Here is a 27,756-nt window from a genome sequence, read left to right as displayed (position 1 = left end):
GACTTCATTCCTGTATATCCCTCATGAGTCTGTTTCTCTGGGATTTGGGCCACATTATCTTGGAACGCCATGTGTCATTCATGAATGGAGAGGTAGACTTCTACATGAAAAGTCCCTTAAATAATTTGAGGCCATGGGACGTACAATCTTTCAGACAGGACTTCTGTTTGCTTCTAACATGAATGACGAATAGTAGCAGTCTCAGATCTCTTCAGTCCAGTTCTTGGATTGAAGGTGATTGGAACTGGCCCTCCGTCCTTCTGAGGGGCAGCCTAATTTTGGTTTTCCTTTTCTCTAAGGGTGTGTAGCTGTTTGTGGTCTTATCCAAAAGCAGGGGTGTTTGCCCCAGCTATTCCTTACCACTAATCATTTTTGGGCACGGAACTCTGTTTTTATACCCTCACTCCCATAGGAATAGCTTTGCTGAATTTCTTCTTCAAGTCTTATCCACAGCATCATCTTGAAGCAACAGATTCCGGCCCCCCCCCCCGGGAAGAGCCTTCTCAGTACTTGTATCGTCTTGTCTTGGATTTTGGCCCAGTGGTTTTTTATTCATTTTTTAGCTCTACAATGCCGTCTAAGAGATGCTTCTCGATATTCTATCCAGCTCTAATTGCTCTCAGCCAGAGTTAGTTTGCATTGCTTAGTCTGCTATTACTGGAGATAGAAGTCTTACCTTGGATTTTTAAGTATTAGATAGGTTTATGTTTCTTTTATGTTTCTTTGCTTTTGGTTCCATTTCAGTTGTTTATCCATGGTTCCTATTTATGTCTGGTTTATAAATCATTCTAACAATTGAATGAAATTACCAAGAATTATACTTGGAATCGCAATGGCTCAATGGTTTCTCAATCTCAGTATCTTAAGGTTCTGTTTTATTTTTAAATTATTGACAGAGAGAGAGAGAAAGAGAAAGGTCCCAACCAAGGGGAGTGGCAGAGGGTGAGGGGGTAGCAGATTCCTCCCATTGCAGGGAATTCAATGCAAGGCTAGGTCCTAGGACCCTGGGATGATGAACTGAGCCGCCATTGGGCACTTAACCAACTGAGCTACCCAGGCGCCCCAATTTTTTGCTTTAAATTACTGTCTGGTTAAGTTTTAATTCCTCTTTATCATCTCTTTAACTCCTGAAGATTTTTGTTTGCTTGATAATCTAACTCTGAATAACCCAGTACTATATCATTAAAGTTGATACCAAGTGTCCTTTATTTAATGAGGATATTTAATCGGTATGCCATTAACTTTAAGCTGCTGGGAAATTTTATGTAATGTCTAAAGATTACACTAATATGTACATGTCCATGGAACTGAGTAAATTTATCTGATGTGAATTTTCTTTCTAGGACAATTTCTTCATGGGTAGTAAACCCGAAAGAGACAAAACACAAGCTACCTACTGGTGGTGATTCTGTACGTAGGATAAGCACCATTGCTTCAGCCATTGCAGATGCATCAGTGAGTACTGATCCTTCCCAACTTCCGGCCATGATCAAGGCACTTTCAAATGAAACTAGAGAGAAGACTTTTCAGGAGGATAATGAACAGAAGGACTATTCCGCTGAGTCTCATTTCTTGCCTAGTTGTATAGGAAAAAGTAGTGGCTCCAGCATGTTTGATATGGTGAAATACCTTACCAGAACAGAAGTTAGTAGATATGAATGTGGACTGGAAGACTTTTCAAGAGCCAGTAGTACATCTGATATTTGGGATTTATCTTTGCCAAAAGAACAGACTACACAAAACATCCATACAGTGGACTTGGGTGCTACTAATAAAACCTTAGGGGAACCCAGAAGAAAATATAGTATTTACTTTTTATGGTGAAAATGGAAGAGTGAGAATCAGGAATCATTTAGAAAAAACTTTCCATGTTCAATTTTTACAAATAGAAAAGAGAGTGAACATATGGTAGTTGACATGAAGCCCTATCCTATTGACACCAAATTAACAGATATTGGTAACCGTGTAACAGCCCCATCGGTATCCACTCCAAAATCTGATAGTGATTCATTAGTAAAGAATCCCGGCCTAGCATCCGTTTGACTGTCAGAAAAGTGTGAAAAAATACCAAATAATGAAGAAAATCAGAGGGAAAATGAATGTGCCAGTGAAGCAAGCAACAGTGAAAAACATGTGACTTTCTTTTTTTTTTTTTTTTTTATAAATTAATTTTTATTGGTGTTCAATTTACCAACATACAGAATAACACCCAGTGCTCATCCCGTCAAGTGTACCCCTCAGTGCCCGTCACCCATTCACCCCCACCCCCCACCCTCCTCCCCCTCCACCACCCCCAGTTCATTTCCCAGAGTTAGGAGTCTCTATGTTCTGTCTCCCTTTCTGATATTTCTCACACATTTCTTCTCCCTTCCCTTATATTCCCTTTCGCTATTATTCATATTCCCCAAATGAATGAGAACATACACTGTTTGTCCTTCTCCGGTTACTGTGGCCAAGTTAAAAAAGGGTGTTGCCTGAGTTCTTCTCTGGGATTTTGATGGAATCTTGTCTCACATTTAGATCTTTCATCTATTTTGAGTTTATCTTTGTGTATGGTGCAAGAGAGTGGTCCAGTTTCATTCTTCTGCATGTGGATGTCCAATTTTCCCAGCACCATTTATTGAAGAGACTGTCTTTCTTCTAGTGGATCGTCTTTCCTCCTTTATCGTATATTAGTTGAGCATAAAGTTCAGGGTCCACTTCTGGGTTCTCTGTTCTGTTCCATTGATCTATATGTCTGTTTTTGTGCCAGTACCACACTGTCTTGATGAACACAGCTTTGTAGTACAACCTGAAATCTGGCATTGTGATGCCCCCAGATATGGTTTTCTTTTTTTAAAATTCCCCTGGCTGTTTGGGGTCTTTTCTGATTCCACACAAATCTTAAAATAATTTGTTCTAAGTCTCTGAAGAAAGTCCATGGTATTTTGATAGGGATTGCATTATACGTGTAAATTGCCCTGGGTAACATTGACATTTTCACAATATTAATTCTGCCAATCCATGAGCATGGAATATTTTTCCAACTCTTTGTGTCTTCCTCAATTTCTTTCAGAAGTGTTCTGTAGTTTTTAGGGTATATTTTGAGAACCATTTGAATGGTAAATGGTTCTCCAACCTTTTATTTTCAGGTTGTAGGTGTCCTTCTGTCTAAAATGAGTCTCTTGTAGACAGCAAATAGATGGGTCCTGTTTTTTTATCCAGTCTGAAACTCTGCGCCTTTTGATGGGGTCATTAAGCCCATTCATGTTCAGAGTTACTTGAACTTCTTCTTAAAGGGGAGTTTTAAGAGTCCCCCTTAAAATTTCTTGCAGAGCTGGTTTGGAGGTCACATATTCTTTCAGTTCCTGCCTGTCTTGGAAGCTCTTTATCTCTCCTTCCATTTTGAATGAGAGCCTTGCTGGATAAAGTATTCTTGGTTGCATGTTCTTCTCATTTAGGACCCTGAATATATCCTGCCAGCCCTTTCTGGCCTGCCAGGTCTCTGTGGAGAGGTCTGCTGTTACCCTAATATTCCTCCCCATGAAAGTCAGGGACTTCTTGTCTCTTGCTGCTTTAAGGATCTTCTCTTTATCTTTGGAATTTGCAAGCTTCACTATTAGATGTCGAGGTGTTGAACGGTTTTTATTGATTTTAGGGGGGGATCTCTCTATTTCCTGGATCTGAATGCCTGTTTCCCTTCCCAGATTGGGAAAGTTTTCAGCTAGGATTTGTTCAAATACATATTCTGGCCCTCTGTCCCTTTCGGCGCCCTCGGGAACCCCAATTAAACGTAGGTTTTTCTTCCTTAGAGTGTCATTTATTTGCCTTAATCTGTCTTCATGGTTCTTTAATTGTTTATCTCTTTTTTCCTCAGTTTCCCTCTTTGCCATTAACTTGTCTTCTATGTCACTCACTCGTTCTTCCACCTCGTTAACCCTCGTCGTTAGGACTTCTAGTTTGGATTGCATCTCATTCAATTGATTTTTAATTTCTGCCTGATTGGATCTAAATTCTGCAGTCATGAAGTCTCGTGAGTCCTTAATGCTTTTTTCTAGAGCCACCAGTAGCTGTAGAATAGTGCTTCTGAATTGGCTTTCTGACATTGAAGTGTAATCCAGATTTTGTAACTCTGTGGGAGAGAGGGCTGTTTCTGATTCTTTCTTTTGAGGTGAGGTTTTCCTTCTAGTCATTTTGCTCAGTGCAGAGTGGCCAAAAACAAGTTGTATTGGAACACGGGGGAGTATCACTGGTCCCTCTAGCTGGTCTTCTGGGGGAGGGGCCTGTTGCGCTGATTCTCAGGTGTTAGCACTTGGGGGAGCTGCTCTGCCCCTGCCTGCTGCAGGGCTCAGCGGGGGTTGTTTACCCCGTGAGGTCTCAGGAGGAACAGTTGCAGTTGCTATGGCAACTCTGGAAGCCTGGATTCAGCCTCCGCAGGAACTACGGGGCTCGGGGCTCTCGGTTCTCCGTCCGCAGGGCCTGGAGGCTCCGGGGCGGGGCCGCTGATCTGCTCAGCTCGGGCAGGAGCGTCCTCGCTGTCCTGGGCCCTCCCGGCCTCTGCCTGTCCCGGGGGGAGGCCGGATCCTGGGCTGTGTCCCGGCGCCCTGTGCTCCGGGGCCTGTGTTGTTGGATTTGCGCTCCCGCCCCGCAGCTCCCTCCCTGGAGCCGCTCCCGAGCCCCTCCGAACTGCTCCGGTGCGTGCTGCAGCCCTTAGGGAGCTCGGAGCACTCTCCTGCGCTCGCAGGTGTCTGTTAGTGTCCCAGGGAGCCTGAGGGCATCCCCGCTCTCCTGGGTCCTGCTCCAACTCCCTGCGAGCCCCTTTCCGCCCGCCCGGGAAGGTTGGTGCAGCTCCTGCTCCTCCGGGACGGGGCTCTCCTGTCCTGGGGACACTCGCCCCGGCCTCAGCCCGGCTCCTCGCGGGGCCCCTCCCCCTCGGAGGCCTTTTGTTTCTTTATTTCTTTTACCCCCCCGTCTTCCTACCTTGATAGAAGCGCGGACTTTTCTCACTGTAGCATTCCAGCTGGTCTCTCTTTACATCTCAGGCCGAATTCGTAAATTTTCAGGATGGTTTGAAGGTTATCTAGGTAATTTGGTGGGGACAGGTGATTTGGGGACCCTGCTCTTCCGCCATCTTGCCCCTCCCCCCAACATGTGACTTTCGTTGGAAAACATTGCATAGTTGCACCTAAGAATGTTGGTAAGTGTTGAAGTAATTGTTCATGTTCACAGAATTATAAGTGATTATTTTGTTGTTCTCATTGGAAAATAACACCTTTCTGATAGGTTTGCAAAACTCCGTCTACTGAAGATGGTGGATATGGCTCAGAGGTTGACCAAGATAGCTTCAGACCTTCCTCTTCTCCACTGAATCATTCTCCTAGTGAAATTTCTGGAACAAGTTTATGAGGGTAGGTACTTACCTTTCTTTTTTCTTTAATAAAAATACGTGTTCACTATAAGAAAATTGGAAAACGCTTAGAGAAGAAAAATATCACTTACAGGTTCATTTCTCAAAGCTAACCATTGCAAATATTTTTTGAATTTGTTTCTAGCCATTTTTTCTCTGCAAATTTTTATAGTTTCTTGTTTGCACTTATTATAATGATTCTTTGTGTTTAAGAGAAAAGTAATAATGTTACAGTCTAAATCGTGAATCAGTCATGGATTATTTGATGCCCCTGGTGGGTAGGGGTTGATACTATATTTTACTACGTTTTGCCATTTTAGTTTATTTATTGTCTGTTTTGCCATTTGAGATGAACAGCTTTGCCTATAAAATTTTTTTAATGTTTCATCTGACTTTCTAAGGCTAGATACCTAGAGGTGAAATTATTAGCACATTATTTTCTAAATAGGTCTTAAAGACTTGTGTTCTCACCTCAGTGTATGAGGAGAATATCCGTCTCGCTGTTTTCGTATCAGCATTTGAAATAGCTTAAAGGTTTAGATTTTTTTAATCTTGTAGTGTTAATTTGAGGTTTTAAACCTTGTGATTGCTAAATACTAGAAGAATACTGATATTTCACAGATTTTAACTGAAACTGTAAACTAATTTAACCATCAAGTTATAAGGACTTTTTAAAGTGTCATATTTTAATTGGCCATAATTTGCATTATTTGAAAATTATCTATATAGGTATATGCGTGTGTACCTTTTGAACAGTGTAAGTTCATTGCTTTATGAAATGTCTACATGTGTATTTGCGTGTAGATGCACTCGTGCACCTGTGTGTATTTTCCTTCGTTACTGGGTTCCTTGTCTGCTTGTTCCCGAATCCCTTCCCACCAGGGAACTGCTATTATTAGTTTCTCAGGTATCCTAGAGTTTCCTTATGCATGCATAACCAAGTATGAATATATATCCTTACTGTGGATGTTTGGCTATATAAGGTTACTTATTACAGCTTCATTTGTATTATCATCACTGTGGTCATGTGAAATAGGTCTATAGGGTAAGTTCTCAGAAACGAGATTTTTGGATCAAAGAGTATTTGTATACATGTTCATATTAAATTAGTACAACCACTCCATAAAGGTACTTATTAAGTTTTCCTACCAACAGTTTTAGACAGGGCCTATTTTCCCATACCCTCGTCAACAGAAGGTTTATACAACTTTTGGATTGTTGACATTTTGATAGGCAAACGAAATAGTATCTCGGTATAAATTTAATTCAAATTGTTGGGGTGTGATTGTGAGCATCATTTCCTCTGTATTTGCTATGACTATCCATGTTTGTTGCTCCTTTTTTTTTTCATGGATTTTTAGTATTCTTTTGGCCTCCATTTCGAGGAACTCTTGATGTATTGGGGAGAATGAATAGTCATTTGTAAAGAAGGAGTCATAGTTCCTAGTCTTTAGAAAAAATTTTTTTTGTTTTATTTGCTTGTATTTTGCCATATAGAAAATTTATTGTTAAATTACCCAATTTCTCTTTCATGTTTTTTTTTTCTTTTAAAGCAGGCAGGGAGGGAGAGAGAATCTTAAGCAGTCTCTGTGCCCCGTGTAGAGCGTGATGTGGGGCTCAGTCTCACAACCCTGAGATCATGACCTGCACCAAAATCAAGAGTCAGACACCAGCTGAGTTCCCTAGGTGCCCCTTTTATGGCTTTATAAAAGATCTTTTGTATGTTTCCCTATTGGAAGATTTTAATAAATAGAAAAACTTACCTAAACAGTGACATTATCAAAAATGCTCAGTAATTAGAAACAAGTTGAAATTCAATCTGACTTCAAGGTTACCTAGTAAATTGTTCCCTAGTTGCCGTTGGAGTTTTGCATATTTGTCTGAAATGGTATGGGTAAGCTAGAACTCTTAGTAGAGGGCTAAAATTCTTTCCTGTTTCAGTGACACTTAGATACCTCATCTTAACACTTTTTCATATGCACAGCCTTGTCTCAACAGTTTATGCGTGTAAGACATTAAAATTCATCTAGCCCAACGAAATTTGAACATTATCCGTCCTTGACTTGTCATGACTGAGTCATATACTGATTTTTCTTGGTCTCCCCTCTCATATTTGTCTGTAAAGTTATCTGAGCATTTATCTTTGTACTGTCCAATATGCTTCTGCTTCTGACATTTGCTTTGTCAGATTTTAAGTGATATTCTTTGAGTCCCAAGTTTATTAGTTTCCCATGGCTGCCATGGTGTCCCAAACTGGGCAGCTTAACACAACAGAAAGTTATTGCCTCACACTCTGTAGGCTAGAAGTTCAGGGCCATGTTCTCCCTGAAGCTTTTAGGGAAGGGGATGCCTGGCTGGCTCAGTTGGGAGAGCCCTTAAATCTTGATTTGAGGGCTGTGAAGTCTAACCCCTTGTGGGGTGTAGAGATTACTTACAATAAAGCCTTTCAGTTGAAGCTTTTACAGGAGAAACCTTCCTTACATCTTCCAGCTTCTGGTATTCCTAGGCATCCATTGGTTTGTAGATGAATTACTCTAATCTCCGACTCTGCATTCACAGTGGATTAAGGGCCCAGCCTATTCCACTATGATCCTATTTTAACTAATTACATCTGCGGGGATCCCATTTCCAAATACAGTCGTGTTCTGAAGTATTATGTCTTCTACTTAAACATATTTGCTTTCTTGGAAATACAGCTCAACCCATAATAGCATCTTTGACCAAGGACACAATTAGGGAGGTTATTCTCATGTTCTTTTCCTTTCCACCTTTTTCTTTTTTAGTTTCATAATTCCTACATTGGCATTTCATTTACATTTTGATTGCCATATCCTACACTTGTTTAGTTCTTATTCTGTCTTTAAATATATTCTTATCGGGGATCCCTGGGTGGCGCAGCGGTTTGGCGCCTGCCTTTGGCCCAGGGCGCGATCCTGGAGACGTGGGATCGAGTCCCACGTCAGGCTCCCGGTGCATGGAGCCTGCTTCTCCCTCTCCCTCTGCCTATGTCTCTGCCTCCCTCTCTCTCTCTCTCTCTCAATCTCTGTGACTATCATAAAAAAATAAATAAATAAATAAAATAAATATATTCTTATCTAGCCATCAGGTGTCCCTCCCCCCACCCCCCCACCCCCGCCCAACAGACTAAAGAATGTACTCTGTGGTCTTTTGCTCAGAGAACAGAGGGAACAGTACTCACTAGGCTCTTTCATGTTCCACAGTTAACCTGTGGCTTTGATAATGAAAGCATAGTAGGGTGTGTTTCAAATTGTCTGCTTCTGCTTTCATCCCTTATATTTTTGTTTTGTAGGGAGCGCTTCCTTTTTTTGTGGAATGTAGGAGGGAAATCTGAGGCATTTCAGTTCTTCGTGCCTCACAATTGACTTGATTTTTTTTCTTGTAAGCTTCTGCTAAAGATACTCTCTCCTTCAAGTCTACTTTAGTTTGATTAGGCTCTATCTCTTGTTGACTCTTCATGGTGACTCTTCCGTATGTAGACTCAAGCAATTTATTTATTAAGGACAATTTGCTCCAGCCCCCAGGACTCTGGTGATGCATATGCGGGATCTATTTTGCTTGACTTTGGCACTTATTGTCTCTGTAATCCATTAGAACTTATTATTTTGGAAAAATTATAGATCCACAGGAGGTTACAAAGATCTTATAGAGGGATTACCATTTCCCCTAGCAGTTACATCTCCCATCATGATACCATGGTGTCATCACCAGGAACTTGTCCTGGTTACCGTGTTATCACAGGTGTGAATTCATGTAACTGCCATGCAAAAATCAGAGATACAGAACTTCAGCATCACCACAGTGATCTGCCTCTTTATTGGTTTCTTGTTTGCATTTCAGAATTTAATCTACATTCCTTGCAGTGTTTTCTGCAGTGTTCTTTGCTCCTGGGTACTTTCCAGTTTTATCTTATGTTCTGTGGTTTTGGTATTTTTAAAAATGTATATGAAGGCATTGAATGAAATGTGTAAGTACTCTTATCTAAAACCTTCCATTAGGGATCCCTGGGTAGCGCAGCAGTTTGGCGCCTGCCTTTGGCCCAGGGCGCGATCCTGGAAACCCCGGATCGAATCCCACGTTGGGCTCCCTGCATGGAGCCTGCTTCTCCGTCTGCCTGTGTCTCTGCCTCTCTCTCTCTCTCTCTCTCTCTCTCTCTCTCTCTGTGTGTGTGTGTGTGTGACTATCATGAATAAATAAATAAAATCTTTAAAAAAAATAAAACCTTCCATTATTATTGTTTTCCTCCATACTGCCCTTGGTCAGAGACAGAATGCTGGCTGGCTGGCCTTACTCTTGGACCCACCTGATTTTGTGTGTGTGTGTGTGTGTGTGTGTGTGTGCATGCGCATGTGTGCACTTCTAAGAAAATTATCTATTATGTGTCAGAAAGAGACCTTGGGGAGAAACTGAAGTATCTCATGAACTTGGTATATGTTCAGATATTTTGAATGAGGGCATCATGTGTAATCTTTCTGAAGTGACCTTGGAATTCATAAGCTAGTCAAGCACCTGCACCCACACCTCTTAGTGTGGGGCAAAACCACAGGACATAATGGGAAATGGCCAGTTTAGAAGAGGGTGAGTGTGCTCTGAATTAAAAATCACTGGGGAGGATGAAAGGAGAATGATGAGATGTTGCTGAGTTGCTCAGCATATGTGTTTTGCTGCTCTAGCCACTAAAGCAAATACTAGTAGAGATCTCTCCATCAGTCTGGCCTGTAGATTAATCCGTGAATCATTTTGGGGTGTGGCTTAAACTACTAGCATGCTTACTGTCAGGTTTCTGGCTCACTCTTAACCCAATTTTAGGCTTTCACAGTATGCATTGTTAAAATTTTACTGATGTATAATTAACATGCAGTGAAATACACAGATCTTTGTGGTTTCATTCACTGCATTTCTGACGCCTACATACCTATTTAAAACCACCACCTAAGATCTATAGAACACATACATCCCCCCCCCATTCACAGTCCTTTGCCGTTTTCATGTCAGTTCTCCTGCTTCCCCACCCCTTCTCTACCACTCATTTTCTGATTTGTATCATCCTAATTTAGTTTTGGCTCTTACTACATTTGAATGGATTCATACATTTTTCTGCGTCTAGCTTCCTCCACTTAACATGTTTTTGAGATTCATCCAGTGGTTATCTGTACCAGTAGCTCCTTGCGTTGGAGGAGCTGTTGGAGCACACCGTCGAGTGACTGTGGCCATGCTGTGTATCTGTTCTCCTGTTGCACAACATATGTTGTAATCTAAGCCTTGTAATTCCAGCTCTGTTAATTTAGGTTCCTACTGCAGCTTTCTTTCCTTTTTCCCTTATCACCTTGAAATGCCTGTGTCAGTTTCTTAGTTGGTTTTCCAGGATTATGATAAACTCTATACACAGTTAATTTCTTCAGCTGAGGAAGTTTTTTGTTTTCTGTTACTTTTGGTAATTGGCTGGGTTCCATCTCTTCTCTCTTCCTTTTGAGGAACTAATGGTTTCCCATTAGTTAACACTGCCTTCTCTGGTCACTTAGGACTGTTTTCTTTTCCCTAATTTTCATTTTTTATACATTCACTCTACTGCGGGGTAGTTACTCAAGGGTTCATCATCCTCTGCATCACTGATTTTCTGTAGCACGAATCACGCTTTTTATTGCTGCCAACATAGACTTTGATTTTGTGTTTTTTAACTGAAGCCCTCCTTGTACTTTTTCATTATGGTAAAATGAGTGTGATTTATTGTTTTGAGTGTGATATTTTCATTCTTTTTCTCTGGTTTCTGACAACTGGTATTCTTTAGTGTGTGTGTTTGTGTGTGTGTGTTTAGACTATTGATTTGAGAGAGAGAAGTGCACACATGGGGTTGGAGTGGGGAGGGGAGGGGCAAGCAGAGAGGGAGAAGCCGACTCCCTGCTGAAGAGGGAGCCTGATTCGGGGGCTTGGTGCCAAGACCCTGAGATCATGACCTGAGCCGAAGGTAGATGCTAATCTAATGGAATCACCCAGGCTCCCCTAAGTAATTGTTTGTTGTTGTTTTTGTTTATATTCGCGGTATCCTGTTGGTCAAAATTTTAATCTCTTCAGTGGTGACATTTTTATGGTAAGTGTACTTTATCTGATAAGTTTTGATGCTTATTAGCATTCGTGTTAACTAGGTGGGCTTCCAGCTGGTTTCCAGCAGGTCCATAGAAGTGACATCGGTCTTCTAATTGAGAACCACCTTGGTATATGTGTGGCTGGCGCTTTGGCATCTGTGAATTCCTTTGAAGTTTGACATCTCAACTAAAATTTCTCTTTATTTACATGTTGGTTTTTTAATGGGGAGGCAGTGGGAATTGAAGAGAATCTTAAGCAGGGTCTCTACCCACTCAGAGCCTGATGCAAAGCTTGATCTCACAATCTTGAGTTCATGACCTGAGCTGAAATCAGTAGTTAGACGCTTCACTGACTGAGCCACCCAGGAACCTCTCTTTCCAAGTGTTCGGATGGTACTGTTCACATTACTTGAAATAATACAGCCAAAATGCATTTTTCTTTTCTTTTTTATTTTTTAAAAGATTTATTTTTTATTTATGATAGAGAGAGGCAGAGACACAGGCAAAGGAAGAAGCAGGCTACATGCCGGGAGCTGGATGCAGGACTCGATCCTGGGACTCTAGGACCGTGCTCTGGGCCAAAGGCAGGCGCCATACCGCTGAGCCACCCAGGGATCCCCGCATTTTTCTTTTAATCAAAGAACTAGACTAGGCACCTGGGTGTCTCCATTTGTCAAGCATCTGCCTTTAGCACATGTCGTTATCCTGGATTTTGGGGATTGAGCCCTACATTGGGCTTCCTGCTCATTGAGGAGGCTGCTTCTCCCTCTCCCTCTGCCCCTCGGCCCCACTCATGTTCTCTCTCCTCTATCCTGTTAATGCTCACTCTCTTTTTCTCAAATAAATAAACAGCTTTAAAAAAAGAACTAGGCTAATACCGTATATCACCCCGATAACTCAGAACGTGTTTCATGCTGTCTCATGGTGTGTGTGTGTCTTTGTCTGTGTGTGTGTGACACTGTGTGTCTGGGTGTTTGTGCATACGCATGTGTGCACACATGGGAACCCATGCAGACACATGTCATGTGGATGCTAAAATAGGCCTGAAGCAATTTTGTTAATGTTCTGTGTCCATTGGTTAGAAATTCACTAACTAGATTTTGTCAATATCACTGTCTTGATTTGGGGCTTTTTAAAAATCCAAAATTCAGAATGAGATTCTCTTTGTGTTTGTTGCCCAGCTTGGTATTCTGAACTTTGTGCAATAAAAGGGGCTTTGGTAAAATTCTGTCCAATAGGGCTGAATTGAAACTAAATGGCAGAGTGTACATGCAGCAGGTGTAGCAGCTGACATCCTGACATCAGCAGCAGTGCTTCCTGTCCCTTGGGACTGTGCCATTCTCTTCAGGTGGTCCTGCCTCTTACCTCTCCTTGCGTTGGGCTGGGCTGACTCTGTGCTGGGGATTAGGTCACAGAAGGTGGTGTGTATATGAGATCCATGTGGCATCTTAATGTATTTGATGCTTTCTAATCTTTTTTTAAATGTCCTAAACATCTTTCAGAGTGAAAGGGTAGTACTCGACAGCATGATTTAAAATAGCTGAATAGTGTTTTATTTTATGTTTGTGCCATAATTTCTATGGCCTAATTTCTCTTACATCTTCATATCTCCCCTTTTGGCAAATCTTTATGGTTATCATTGAATTTTTTTCTCTTAGGATTAATTCCTAGACATAAAATGTCATAGTCGATGTGGCTTTGGTATGCATTGCTTAATTGCTCAGTCAAAAGTTGTCCCACTTCATATTCCACTCAGCAATGTAGGACTGATTGCATTTCTTAGCACTTAACTACATGATTCTTTCTTTTATCTGTGCTCCTTGAGGCCAGGAACTTTTGGATGCTCTACTCAAAGCTTTATATCAGGTATTCAGAAAGTGTTTATCAAATGAATAGCTAACATTGTTAGGCAACTATGTATGAGGTTTATTAATGAAAATGCCACAGCCTTGGGATGCCTGGGTGGCTGAGCGGTTGAGTGTCTGACTTTAGTTTGTGGTGTGATCCTGGAGTGCCGGGATCGAGTCCCACATTGGGCTTCCTATATGGAGCCTCTTTCTCCCTCTGCCTGTGTCTCTCCCTCTCTCTCCCTGTGTCTCTCATGAATAAATAAATAAATAAAATCTTTTTTAAAGGCCATGGCCTTTTTCTTTTATAATAGTTCATTCAATAGGGATATGATTTAGAATTTTAGATAACTAAGACTGAAAATCCATGGTTGAGTTATCATATATGGCAGGTAGAGCAGAGCCTAAGATGAACAAGCCCATTGGGCAGGCAGAAAAGGCTTTTTGTTAGTGGAGATAATGTTATATAAGGGAATGGAAGACTAATCATGAGATGTTCTCCCTTTCAGGTGAGCTTTAGAGTCTTTTGGTTCAGCAGCTCCTCAGAAGCCCCCCTGTGAGAGTGAGTCATCTCCGTTGGTGTGTCCACAAGCCAGTGTGGGTAGGCTTACTTACGTGTCTGAACAAGAGAGCACCTGTCCCACTACAGCCTCAGATCATGGCCTTAAGGATCACAAGGTGGGCAGCATTTCTGTTATTTCTTTAGGAAAGCTTATGAGTTTTAAGTGATACTGATGTAGCAGTCAGACTCAAGTTTAGGCCTGTGTAAATTCTGTTGCTTGTTTTACCTTAAAGGTGTGTGTGTGTGTGTGTGTGTGTGTGTGTGTGTTTTGATCAAATAACTACTCATGCTGGTTAGGCAGTAGAAGTCCAGCTCTTTAGTATCTGCTCTTCTAAAATCTTTCAGTCTGGTGGAGGGTACTTGGCAGGCACACTGGAATGAAGTACACTGTGATCCACCTATGCTTAGATTTGGAGGGAGGTAATTACAAATGTGACCGGACTTGGTGATGGTTGAACAGAGCTCTATGGAGGGATAAGTAATGTATTGAAGCCATATTTTGTAAGACTACTTGGCAGGGAGGCAGAAGATAAACAAATGGGGGAAGGTATGGAGTTGTAAAATAAACAGTGCATTTGAAAGAGCCCCGGAGCTCTGTAATGTCTTCAGTGGATTGTGTATAGTGAAAGGAGGAAAGGCCAAACAGGAAGAGTCTCATATATAAAGTTTGGAAGTTCAGCGGCTTAAGCAGGACACTGATGTGATGTTGATATTTAATTTTTAATTTTAATTTTTTTAAGGTTTTATTTATTTGACAGTGAGAGTGCAAGCATGTGTGTGAGTGACTGCAGGAGCCAGGGTGGGGGAAGGGAAGTGGCAGAGGGAGAGGAAGAAGCAGGCTCCCCCCTCAGCAGTTCCACCCCAGGACCCTGGGATCATGACCAGAGCTAAAGACCTGAGATTAACCAGCTGAGCCACCCAGGCACCCCTGTGTTGATGGTCTCATTCATTTGGGGAATATAAAGTGTCCTGAAAGGGAATAAAGGAAACAAAGGGGAAAGGAGAGAAAATGAGTGGGAAATACCAGTGAGGGAGACAGGACATGAGAGACACCTAACTCTAGGAAATGAACAAGGGATGGTGGAAAGGGAGGTGGGCAGGGAATGGGGTGACTGGGTGTCAGGCACTGAGGGGGTCAGTTGATGGGATGAGAACTGGGTGTTATGCTATATGTTGACAAATTGAACTCCAGTAAAAATATACATAAAAAATTTTAGAAAGCTCATTCCATGAGCACTGTGAGGGAGGCATGGAGCAGGGCAAGATTACAATCAGGAGACTTTGACACAAGGCTACTATAGTCAGGTAAGAGGTGTTGTGAGCATGTATCAAAGCCATCTTTTTGATGACGCTGTTGAGTGTTGGGTCTCTCTGTTCTTAGCTAGTGGTTTTTTTTTATTAAATATGGTCTTTTTTAACATTTTATTTATTCATTCATGACAGACATGGAGAGAGAATGAGGCAGAGGCACAGTGAGGTAGACACTGCTACCATATTTTATATATGGCAGATGAAGCTGACTGTCAGGAGTTAAGTACTTGCTTAAAGCCACACAGCTGGCTAATGGTGCATCCGAGCTAAGAACCCGTGCAGTCTGACTCTAGGCCACGTGCTGATAGGAAGGATACTGCACTGCTTGATTATCTCCAGGACTCTATGAACCTATGTCATGCCACATTTGCCTTATTTCTCCTATAGAGAAATGAACATATACTTCGTTTAACTTTGTTATATCATTCTCCAATGTTGTATTTTAATAGACATTTTGCTTCCTCTCTGTTCCCAATTCAGGCTTTTTATTTCTTCATTTGATCTTTAAATGGATGACAAAGAATTGATTATGTTAAAATTATGAGAATTGAATCATTTTATTTTTATTGGGACATGTATTTTCTTCGTTAATATCTTCTGGTTATGGAAGTAGCTAGACTTGGATAAATTTTAGCAAAAGTTTTTATTTCCCAATGTCTGTGGAAACTCAGAGCTGAAAATGTAATCTATAGTATTGGTTTGAGGTTCAAAATGGCATGTGACACGTAGGAGTTTAAACTCCCCATGCTTCCACGAACTTCATTGAAAAGGCAGAAAAATGTATGTGCGGAGAAAGCTGGCTGCAAGGATCCTGGTAAGCAGGAAAGGATACACCCAGAAAATAAGACAGTTCGATACATTTCTAAAATGTGTTCAACAAGTAGGATGAAGGAGAAATCAGAGGAGAAAATTTTTAAAAAAATTGAAGCTGAAATTGGCTTCAGAGCAAAGAGACATCATTCACTATGGAACTCACAATAGATTTTTTCCCCCCAGAGAAGAGTCTGCTAAAGCATTGTTCCCCAGGCAGCCCTCTGCTCCTCTGCTGACTACAGTGTTTGTAACCTTGGTAAACCTAGGAGGACAGTTGTTGAGGCTAAGAGAGAATTTCCTTGTTCTGGTTTAAGGGAAAGAGACTAAAAGAAGAGCAAAACAAAGCTGTCTGAAACCTCAGTACTTCACATCTGATGACCAGAGGTACTTTCCTGTTTGAAGGGGGTTCTCAGATTAGTTCATGATACTTAGGATGAGAAAGAATTGAGTCAGTTAGGAAGAGGAAAATATTACAGCAAATGGATAGACAAAGGTATATCAAGCAAAAGGAACTCAAGGCTTAGAAAATATCAGGTAATAGAGACTGTTGCATTCAACAGAAAAACACAGTTGTCAAAGAAAGGTGCAGTATGTTAGATGATAGTGCTGTTGCCTTTTAGATGACAAAATAGAAGAGACTCAAAAACAAATATAAAAGAATACAAACTATGAGAATACAAGGGCAATTTGACAAATCTACAATGATACAAAATTTCTGTCCAAAGTAATAACAACAACAACAAAATATAATTGGGATATATATAAAGGATGTTTTCACAAAGGTTAGGAAATTCATTTTATTAAATGCATTGTACAGTGTTGTACCTTACTAAGATAAGAATAACTTTTTATAGGATATTTGCAGACATCACATATATATTAGGTCATGGAGAGAATCCCATTGTATTTCCAAAATTGATGCTCCTTGGCCACATTTCTTGCTACTGTGAAATACAAATAAAAGTTCAGAGCAAATTGGGCACCTGCATGGCTCAGCGATTGAGAGTCTGCCTTCAGCTCGGGGTGCGATCCTGGGATCCAGTGCCACGTCTGGCTCCCTGCATGGAGCCTGCGTCTCCCTCTGCCTGTGTCTCTGCTTCTCTCTGTGTGTCTCATGAATACATAAGTAAAATCTTTTTAAAAATTCAGAGCAAAAAGATACATTCTTTGCCTCCCTAACCCAAATCTGTATCTCAGAAAGGAGCACTGAACTCCAAGCTTGATTTGTTCAAATGGGCAAGAAAATTGACGGATTATTGGCAAGTCTAAGGGAAGGAGGGAGAGAATACACTGTGCGAAGTGCTGTTTGGGAAGAAAAGTGAATAGCAATCCTGACATCAGCAACAAATCCAATAGGATGAAGAATGCATAGTATACTTGTGGAATCAAGTTTGGTACAAGACACACTTCCATGCTACTTGTTGGTTCTATTTATCTTACTTTGAAGTCTTTTAAAATTGAAATCACAAAGGATTGACTGAATTACTGATTTCAGATTATAAAGCTTCCTAAGGAAAATAAAGACACTTATGTATTGCAGCATATCTCCAGATGACTTTGTTTCCTGAAATAACATTGCTTTAATGAAAAATACTTGAATATATTCAGATTACAGATTGGATTCTTTTATTTGTGGTCTTTTTTGTCATAAGACAAAGTTTCTGTGTCTATTAAATTACTGATAACTATATCCCATAGTTATTTATAATTATAGATTTCTAGAATAGCTTCATCTTTGCTAAAATGAGCTATAAAAAGTACATATCTGCAAAGATAGGCTTATGTATATGACAGTTAAAGTCATAATTTTTATAGCAATGAATCTAAGTACCAAAAATTGATATGTGATAATAGGGTGAGTATGCTGATGAAAGGGCTTAGAAATTAACATGAATACTTCTTAGGTTCTTTATAGTATTGAGCTAGTCTTAAAAAATCAAAGAGTCAGTCAACTGCTTTACAATCAGGATGACTCTTCTTAAGGACAGTTTTCTCAGATTAAATTTCTTACTCAGATTTTGTGGAACTATATTTGATATTTCCACTAGGAAGGCTAGTATTGGGTTTAGGGTCAACTCAGCTTAGTCTACAAGATCTGTATCTGGGCAAACTCATGAATTTCATAGGCATTGATTAGAATACTCATTTTAAAAAGCATATTTACTGTTTTAAAAAAGCACAAAATCATATTTAAAGTAGAAATATGATAAATGTAAGCTGTTACTTTTTTAAGTTTGTAAGGCAATTTAAATTGTAGAATACAAAAGATGCTTTAGTAACCTGAATATCATTTTTAGCCTAGGGAACAAGACTTAAATTTAGACTTGATTCTTTTTCTTTCTTCTTTCTTCTGAATCTCATTTGCTCTTTATAAAAACGCTATGTTTAAAATCTTCTAATTTTATCAATGGAGAATCTGAGAACTTCAACGACATTCAGAAACTTGGGCAATGTACATAGTGAATAAATGTTGGAACAAGTCATCATGCTATACCGCTGACCTGTTTATTCTTGAACTTCATGTTCATAATGGTACTATTTATAATATACTTTCTTTTGCAATTGTATCTTTATTACGTTTTTAAATCCTGTGGTCAGATTTGATGCAGTGCTTTTCCCAAGAACTGACTATTTCTTTGTGGGTCCTCCATAAATATTCGTCAGTTGATTTCTGGTCCACATTGGTCCCTGGAGGGAGCGGGGTAGCTTTGTCATGTGGCAGCTAACCTTCAACCATTGAAGATGGAGAAGTGCCATCAGGAGTAAGGTAGAAAAGTGCTTGAAACTCCCAGGCATTTTCATTTTCCTCTTCCCTATGTCTGCTTTTTTCTGTTCAGGCAGAAATCTTAAAATTTTGGTTTGACCTTTTGTGGAGATCGCCTATTCTTGACCTTGTCTCTGACTTGGCTTTTTCTCCAGATCGGCCTCTTTTAGAATAGTCAGCCCTTCCTTTCTGATTACTTCTTTCATTTCAAGCATTTATTGTGACTCTATCCTGTCTTTTTACTCTGATTAACTCAGGCCGAGTAGCTCATTAGAAAGGGTGTGGGCATATTTCTTGCCAATTTCCGGAGCGATTAACATTTTTGAGCTTTCATTTTTTTAAATTTTTATTTATTTATGATAGTCACACAGAATGAGAGAGAGAGGCAGAGACACAGGCAGAGGGAGAAGCAGGCTCCATGCACCGGGAGCCCGACGTGGGACTCGATCCCGGGTCTCCAGGATCGCGCCCTGGGCCAAAGGCAGGTGCTAAACCACTGCGCCACCCAGGGATCCCATGAGCTTTCATTTTTTAAATTAGACTTTTTATTTTGAGATAATTGTTGATTCATATGCTCTTATAAAGACATACTGGAGATCCCCTGTACCCTTGACTGTGTTTCCCCTAAGGGACATGCAAATACAAACCCACAGTTCAGTATCCCAACAAACGACACTGGAACAGTCAAAATACAGAACATTTCCATCACTACGTGGCTTGCCCACTTTGCCCATTTAGAGCCATCCCTGCTTCCCTCCCACATTCTCCTTTTCTGTAACACCCAATCCACTAAGCTGTTCTCTAATTCTCTAATTTTGTCACTTCAAGACTATCATGTAAATAGAAGCATACAACATGTAACATCTTATGATTTTTTTCCCCACTCAGCACAATTCTCTGGAAATTCATCCTGATTGTTTTGTGTTTCACTAGTGTGGGTTTCTGTTTGTTTTTGCATTGTGAGTACAATCTTATGGTATCAATCTAGCACTCTATGTTTAACCGCTCACCTTTTGGATGATATCTGAGTTTCTATTTTTTAGCTATTATGAATAAAGCTTCTAATAAATACTCATTTATAAGTTTATGTATGAATAGAAATTTTTAATCTCTCTGGATGATCAAGAATGCAATTGTTGGGACATATGTTTATTTTTTTTTAACAAAGTGCCAACCTGTTTTCCATAATGTATCATTTACATGTCTGCATCTTGGCTAGTATTGATGTTGATGAAATTTTTAATTTTAGCCATTCCCATAGGTGTCTCATTGTGGTTTTAATTTGCATTTACCTACTGGTTCACTGTATTGAACGTTTCTATTATCTGTAAACCTGTATATCCTGGGGCACCTGGGTGGCTCAGTGGTTGAGTCTTAGCCTTTGGCTCAGGTCTTGATCCAAGGATCACGGGATGGAGTCCCGCATTGGATTCCCCAAAGGGAACCTGCTTCTCCCTCTGCCTCTCTCTGTGTGTCTGTGTCTCTCATGAATAAATAAATAAAATTAAAAAAATAAATCTGTATATTCTTTTCAGTGAAATGGATAATTTCCTTTCCCCATGTTCTAATTGTATTTTCTTAACTCTTGGATTTTGAAATTTCTTTATCTATTCCTGACATTAGATTGAAGGTACTCTTTACAGGGCCTAAAGTTTTTAATTTTGATCAGATCCAGTTTATCAACTTTACCATTTACAAATGGTGTTTTTGGTGTTGAGTATAAGACCTTTCCCTAGCCCTAGATCCCAAAACATGTCTTCCATTTTTTTCTAACAGTTTTTTAGTTTCACATTTTACCTTTAAATCTCTTATCAATTTTGAATTAATCTTTGTATATAAAGTATGAGATTTAGCTCAAGGTTCATTTTCTCGTGTGTGACAATGGATGTTGAATTGCTCTAGCAGCATTTATTGAAGGGGCCATCTTTCCTCCGTTGAATTACTTTGATAGTTCTACTGAAATTGGGCTTATGTGTCTGCATCTGCTTCTGAATATTCTATTTCACTGATCAATGCTTTTCTTTGACGGTACCAAATAGTCTTAGTTTCTATAGCTATAGAATAGTCAGGTAGACAGAATAAGATACTTTATTCTTCCTTCAAAGTAATTTTGAATATTCCAGGGTTTTTTGCCTTTTCATATAAATTTTAATATAATCTTATCATGTCTATAAAACATCTTGCTAGGATTTTAAAATAAATTGGTTTAAACATATAGTTCAATTTGGAAGATAATTGAGATCTTTATTATTTCTCGTCTTCCAATTCAGAAGCAAGGTATGTCTCCCCATTTATGTGTATCTTTGATTTATTCCATCACATTTTGTAGTTTTTTAGCATACAGATCCTGTATGTGTTTTGTTAGATTTACTTCTCAGTATTTTTAATTGATCGTAAATGTTTTTTTTTAATTTGGGTGTTTATGTGTTCATTGCTTGTCTACAGAAATCAAATAGATATTTTTATATTGATATTCTACTGTGATATAGACAGTTTGTACCACCCCATAGAGATCCAACCCCCAAAGATGTGGTATTTGGTGGGGGGGGGGGGCGTTTGGAGGTTGATTAGCAGTAGTGTCCTTGTAACAGAGACCCCAAAAATGCTCTGTTACCCCTTCTGCCATGCAAGGGCACAACGAAGAGATGATTATCTGTGAACCGGGAAGTGTATCTACACCAGACGATAAAGTTGCTGGTGCTTTAATCTTGGACTTCTTAGTTTCTAGAGCCATGTGAAATACATTTCTGTTTGTTTACAAGCCGCTGTGTATAACAATTCTGTTAGCAGCCCGAATAGACTATGACATATTATAACCTTGCTGAACTCACTGACTGGTTCTAGGAGGTTTTTAATATTTTTTTATTTGTTGCAATTTTGTATATAGAAAATCATGCCTATGAAAAAGCACAGTTTTATTTATAAAGCTTTTTTCTGATATGAATGCATTTTATTTTCTTGCGTAATTGTACAGTTATGTTTCTTGAGCTTCTAGCACTCTGTTGAATACAATTTATTGATGTGGACATTTTTTTGGAGAGAGAGAATGCATATGAGCAGTGAGGGGAGGGGCAGAGAGAGAGAGAGAATCTCAAGCATACTCCCCGCTGAGAGGCACCAGATTTGGGGCTAGATCTCACAACCCTGAGATCATTACCTGAGCTGAAATTAAGAGTTAGACACTCAGGGGATCCCTGGGTGGTGCAGCGGTTTGGCGCCTGCCTTTGGCCCAGGGCGCGGTCCTGGAGACCCGGGATCGAATCCCACGTCAGGCTCCCGGTGCATGGAGCCTGCTTCTCCCTCTGCCTCTCTCTCTCTCTCTCTCTCTCTCTCTCTCTCTCTCTCTCTCTCTCTCTCCCTATCATAAATAACTAAAAAAAAAAGTTAGACACTCAACCTACTGAGCCACCGAGCAGCTCCTGGTGTGGACATTTTTGCTTTATTCTCCTTTCTTAGCAGCATTTAGGTGTTTGAACATTAAATATAGCATTACATGTAGTTTTTGAAGTTCTTTATAAAGGTGACAAAATCTCCCCTCTATTCTTATTTTTCTGAGTGTTTTTATTATGAATGGGTATTTATCAAATATTTTTTCAGTATCAATCGATATGATAAAATAATTTTTTTGGCAGGCTAATATAAGGATTATATTGATTGATTTTTAAATATTGAGCTACCCTTGCATTCCTGGAATAGTACTTTTTATATGTAGTTGCATTCTATTTGCATATATTTGTTAGAGATTTTGGCATTTGTATTCATGAGGGATATTGATCTGTCGATTTATTTGGATTTTACTGTTTTTGTTTGGGTATTAGGGTAATACTAACCTCATAAAATGAATTTTTTCCTTCTGTATTTTGGGAAGGAATTATTTAGAAATTCGTATTCTTTTTTTTTAAGATTGTATTTATTTATTAATGAGAGACAGAGAGAGGCAGAGACACAGGCAGAGGAAGAAGCGGGCTCTATGCAGGGAGCCCGATGTGAGACTCCATCCCAGGTCTCGAGGATCAGGCCCTGGGCTGAAGGTGGCGCTAAACCGCTGAGCCACCCGGGCTGCCCGGTATTAATTATTTTAAAAATATTTTGTAGAATTCTGTAGTGCAACCAACCTGAAGAATCTAATTTAGGAGTTTTTAACTAGAAATGCAATTTCTTTACAGCTAAAATACTCAAATTTTCTATTTTCTTTTGTATTAGTTTATTTTACTATTATTGTTTTTTAAGATTTTATTTATTCATGAGAGACACAGAGAGGGAGGCAGAGACGCAGGAAGAGGGAGAAACAGGTTCCCTGTGTGGAGACTGTCATAGGACTTGATTCCTGGACCGCAGTACCACACTGTGAGCCGAAGGCAGATGCTCAACCACTGAGCCACCCAGGCATCCTGTTACTTTATTTTTTTTTTTAAGGAATTAGTCCATTTTATCAAAGTTGTCAAACTTTTGTGTGTAAAATGTTTGTAGTATTATCTTATTAAACTTCTGATGTCTACAGGGTCTATAACGGTGTCCCTTGTTTCATTACTGATATTGGCCATTTGTATCTTCATTTTTTGTTTGATCTTGATGAAGATTTGTCGCTTTTATTGATCATTTTAAACAAACAGCTAGTTGTAACATTTTTTTTGAGTTGTTTTTACTGTTTTCAATTCATTGACATGTGCTCTTTATTATTCTCTTTTGGTTACTTTGTTTTTTTATTTTGTTTTGTGTTTTTCTAGGTCCTTGAGTTAAGGTACTTTGCTGTTTTCTGATATATGCATTTCCTGCTGTAATTTTGAGTCTAGCATTGCTTTAGTTATCTTGGACTACATATGATACATTGTATTTTTGTTTTCATGAGTTCAGTGTACTCTTTTGATTTTCCTAAAACTTCCACTTGGCCCATGAATTATTTAGAAGTTTGTTGTTTCACTTCTAAGGATTTGGAAATTTTCTTGTTATCTTTTTTTTTTTAAGATTTTATTTATTCATATGAGTGACAGAGTGTGTGTGTTGAGTGAGAGAGCACAAGTAGGGGGAGCATCAGAGAAAGAGGGAGAAGCAGACTCCCCACTGAGTAGGAAGCCCAGTGCAGGGCTCGGTCCCAGGACCCTAAGATCATGACAGGAGCTTAAGGCTGATGCTTACCCGACTATGCCACCCTGGAACCCCTCCTTCTCTTTTTCCGTCGCTGATTTCTGATGGTAGTTGATGCACACATGATGCGTGATGTCAAATTTCTCCCAAATTGAGGAGGTTTGTTTTATAGCCCAGGGTATACTCTATCTTGGTATAGGTTCTGTGGATCCTGGAAAGGAATGCATATTTTGATGTTGATTGGTAGAATATTTTGTAAATGTTGATTAGATCCTATTGATGAATGATGTCTCTATTTGTTCTGTATCCTTCTTACACTTCTGTGTAGTTATTTTACGAGTTGTGGAAAGAGGGGTTTTGTAGTCTCCAACTATAGTTGTTAATTTGTGTATTTCTCCTTTTATTCCTATCAAATTTTGTTTCACGTAGTTTCCTTTTTCTCTTTTTTAATGTAGTTTTCATCTATTTTTGTTACATACACATGAAGAAGTTGTTATGTCTTCTTGGTGGATTGACTCTTTTACCATTATTTGTTATTCTTCTTTGTCCCTGGTAATTTTTATTTCAATTATTGTGTTTTCACTTCCAAAATTTCATTTTATCTTTATAGTTGCTGTATGTCTGCTGGGACTTCCTCCCCACCCCCCTGTATTTTCAAGCATTTTATCAACTGGTCATTCAAGCATTTTTAGGATATCTGTTTTAGATTCTTTCTCAGATAATTCTGTCTGTTTTTTTTTTTTTGTCATTGTTGTTTTGTTTTGTTTTGCGATCTGTTGGTTGTCTTTTATCATTCAGTTTGAGACCTTCCTGATTCTTGCTATGACTAATGGACATTTTATGAGACTAGGGTTCTCACTTACCCTATCGTGACAGTAGAGTGCCCTCCTTACTGCTAGGCAGGGATTGCAATTCTGTCCCCCTGCTAGTCCTCCGCTAATACATCCATGGCTGGGAAGTATAGGAATGCCACTTTCTTGCTCCCCAGGTGGCTTCTACTGACTCTATGAGCTGAAGGGGTTGTCATGGTTACTGATGAAAATACTTTCTTTTGAGTAGGCCTCCCTGACATTATGACACTACACTGTGACACTCTCACCGCCATCACAAAAGAAGGAAGGAGGAGGGCACCTTGTTACTACCAACTGGGGGTAGAAGTCCAGGTTCCACATGTGGTCTCCCCTGACAGGAAGGGTGAGGGTGGGAGGCATCTACTCAGTTTTCTGTGAGACCTCTCTAGCAGGAGGTTGGGGATAATTTGTTAGCATCCAATAAGGATGGAAATCTAGGTTCCTCACTTAATATTTGCAGATGCGAGTGGGGCAGAACAAAAGTTTTTCAGTGATGTTTGACTATCTATAGACAAGCCTCTTGTTTACCAGGAGTGCCACTGTATTAATCTGCATTTTCGTCTTATATCCACATATAAATGCCTGTTTCAAAATACTTTATGGAAAATTTTTAGCAGAGAGTCATGTTTCAGTGCTATAATTATTCTTATTTCCTTCTTTAGGGTTGCTTTTGTAATGAAGAAGCAATTAAATACCCATCTACTAGGCAAACATGGAGGTGGCATCCCGAAAGAAAGGAAATTTTCACTCATTTTAAAAACCGTAAGAAATACAATTATATTTGCCTTTTAGGCCTTGTTTAATGATGTGACTTCTAGAATGTTTATCAAATCAGTTCATCATGCTTTGCGTTTGTGGTACTCCGTTGTTGAATATGACATTTCATACCATTCTTCCACAAACATTTAATGTCCTTGTAATTCTAAAAATTCTGATCTAAAAATATTTGCAACGATTTGAAGGACTTTGAGTTTGTGGAATTGTGAAATAACATTGAAGCAGTAGAAAAGTTTATTTGGAGGGGATTGACCTCTGCACATGTGTTTGAATAAGCTAAAATAATGATGTAAAAGTAAACTTTGTCTATTTCTTCCTGTATTTTTTGAGTTTTTAAAGCAGTAGTTTCAAATTCTTAGTGTAGAAGTAAACATTGCTGACACTAAAAAAGAAATATATCTTGTGCATTCCCGAAATAATACTATAGTTGCCATGTCATGAAAAATAACACCATAATGATTATGTCCTCAACTGCCAGGCTTTCTTTTTTCCCTGCTACTGTATCATAATTAGTTTCTTCACATAGACTTAATTCTATTAGGTGAGCAGAAATAGAGTAATGTCATCCATCAGGGGAGTATGGCTACCTCTAAAGTGTTTGAATCTGCAAAATGTGCAACTCAGAGCTAGTGAAAATTTCTCTCTCTTTCCTTCAAAGACAGGATATTTATCCCCCTCCCCATGCTCTAAGATGGTATCTGAAACTACAGAGACTCCTGGAAACTTTAGGTTCTTAGTACGTTTTCAAGACGTCAGTAATGCAGTTTGTTCTACAAGTCTGCAGCTTAGGACCTCCAAGGACCTCTTCGTTATTTGCAAAAGTTTCATTCCCTTTTTAAAAAACATAAAATGAAATACAAATCAAACCCACAATGAGATACCACCTCACACCAGTGAGAATGGGGAAAATTAACAAGGCAGGAAATCACAAATGTTGGAGAGGATGCGGAGAAATGGGAACCCTCTTACACTGTTGGTGGGAATGTGAAATGGTGCAGCCACTCTGGAAAACTGTGTGTGGAGGTTCCTCAAAGAGTTAAAAATAGACCTGCCCTATGACCCAGCAATTGCACTGTTGGGGATTTACCCCAAAGATACAGATGCAATGAAACGCTGGGACACCTGCGCCCCAATGTCTCTAGCAGCAATGTCCACAATAGCCAAACTGTGGAAGGAGCCTCAGTGTCCATCGAAAGATGAATGGATAAAGAAGATGTGGTTTATGTATACAATGGAATATTCCTTAGCCATTAGAAATGAAAAATACCCACCATTTGCTTCAATGTGAATGGAACTGGAGGGTATTATGCTGAGTGAAATGAGTCAATTGGAGAAGGACAGTGTATGTTCTCATTTATTTGGGGAATATAAATAATAGTGAAAGGGAATAGAAGGGAAGGGAGAAGAAATGTGTGGGAAATATCAGAAAGGGAGACAGAACATAAAGACTCCTAATTCTGGGAATCGAACTAGGGGTGGTGGAAGGGGAGGAGGGCGGGGGGTGGGGGTGACTGGGTGGCGGGCACTGAAGGGGGCACTTGACGGAATGAGCACTGGGTGATATTCTGTATGTTGGCAAATTGAACACCAATAAAAAATAAATTAATTATTAAAAAAACTTAAAATGCTCTTACCAATATTTTCTATGTTTAAAAGCAGTTTAACTTGTCTCTTCTTTGAAGGCATAGTATTCTCTTTGGCATGTTAGTTTGGACATGAGCATTTTGTCAAAGAATTGAGCGTTATGTATGCCTACTCCTGATTTTTTATGTCTGGTTCTTTTTTTTATTTTTTATTTTTTTATTTTATTTATTTATGATAGTCACAGAGAGAGAGAGAGAGAGGCAGAGACACAGGCAGAGGGAGAAGCAGGCTCCATGCACCGGGAGCCCGATGTGGGATTCAATCCAGGGTCTCCAGGATCGCGCCCTGGGCCAAAGGCAGGCGCCGAACCGCTGCGCCACCCAGGGATCCCTTATGTCTGGTTCTTTTGCAGCATCATATTTAATTTGAGCCAAACTCTGTGTATTGAACATATCTGAGTGCATTATTCTTCGAATCCACAAATTCTTTATTACTTAAATGCTAATTTGGAGCTTGTCAAAGTTTTGTTTTGTGAGTGAAGTGGAAGCAAAACATTTACAATACTGTTTTTGTTGCTTTCATGTGCATGATCTCAATAGTCACTCTGCATTGTTATTAGCAGTGCAGCAAAGTTATCTGCCCTGACAGCGTCTCTAGGGGGCTATTTTCGCCCCA

At 39.6% G+C, this 27,756-nt stretch overlaps 1 long non-coding RNA gene across 2 annotated transcripts in view; it reads left to right on the top strand.

Moving 5' to 3' along the window:
- Window positions 1-27,756, top strand: part of LOC129513471 (uncharacterized) — an 85,528-nt gene that overhangs the window by 2,804 nt on the left and 54,968 nt on the right. Inside the window, exons 4-7 of one of the 2 annotated variants that reach the window (XR_008665252.1) lie at window positions 1,344-1,455; window positions 5,263-5,387; window positions 13,844-14,012; window positions 25,383-25,482. This is a non-coding gene — a long non-coding RNA (uncharacterized LOC129513471). Of the gene's footprint in view, window positions 1-1,343; window positions 1,456-4,950; window positions 5,177-5,262; window positions 5,388-13,843; window positions 14,013-25,382; window positions 25,483-27,756 lie in introns of those variants that run through there. The other variant, XR_008665253.1, reaches the window with a different exon arrangement.

The sequence above is a fragment of the Nyctereutes procyonoides genome, unplaced genomic scaffold, assembly GCF_905146905.1.
Source record: "Nyctereutes procyonoides isolate TBG_1078 unplaced genomic scaffold, NYPRO_anot_genome, whole genome shotgun sequence".
NCBI lineage: Eukaryota > Metazoa > Chordata > Mammalia > Carnivora > Canidae > Nyctereutes > Nyctereutes procyonoides.
Note: the sequence above shows the minus strand (reverse complement) of the source record. Positions and strands in the feature narration are given on the sequence as shown.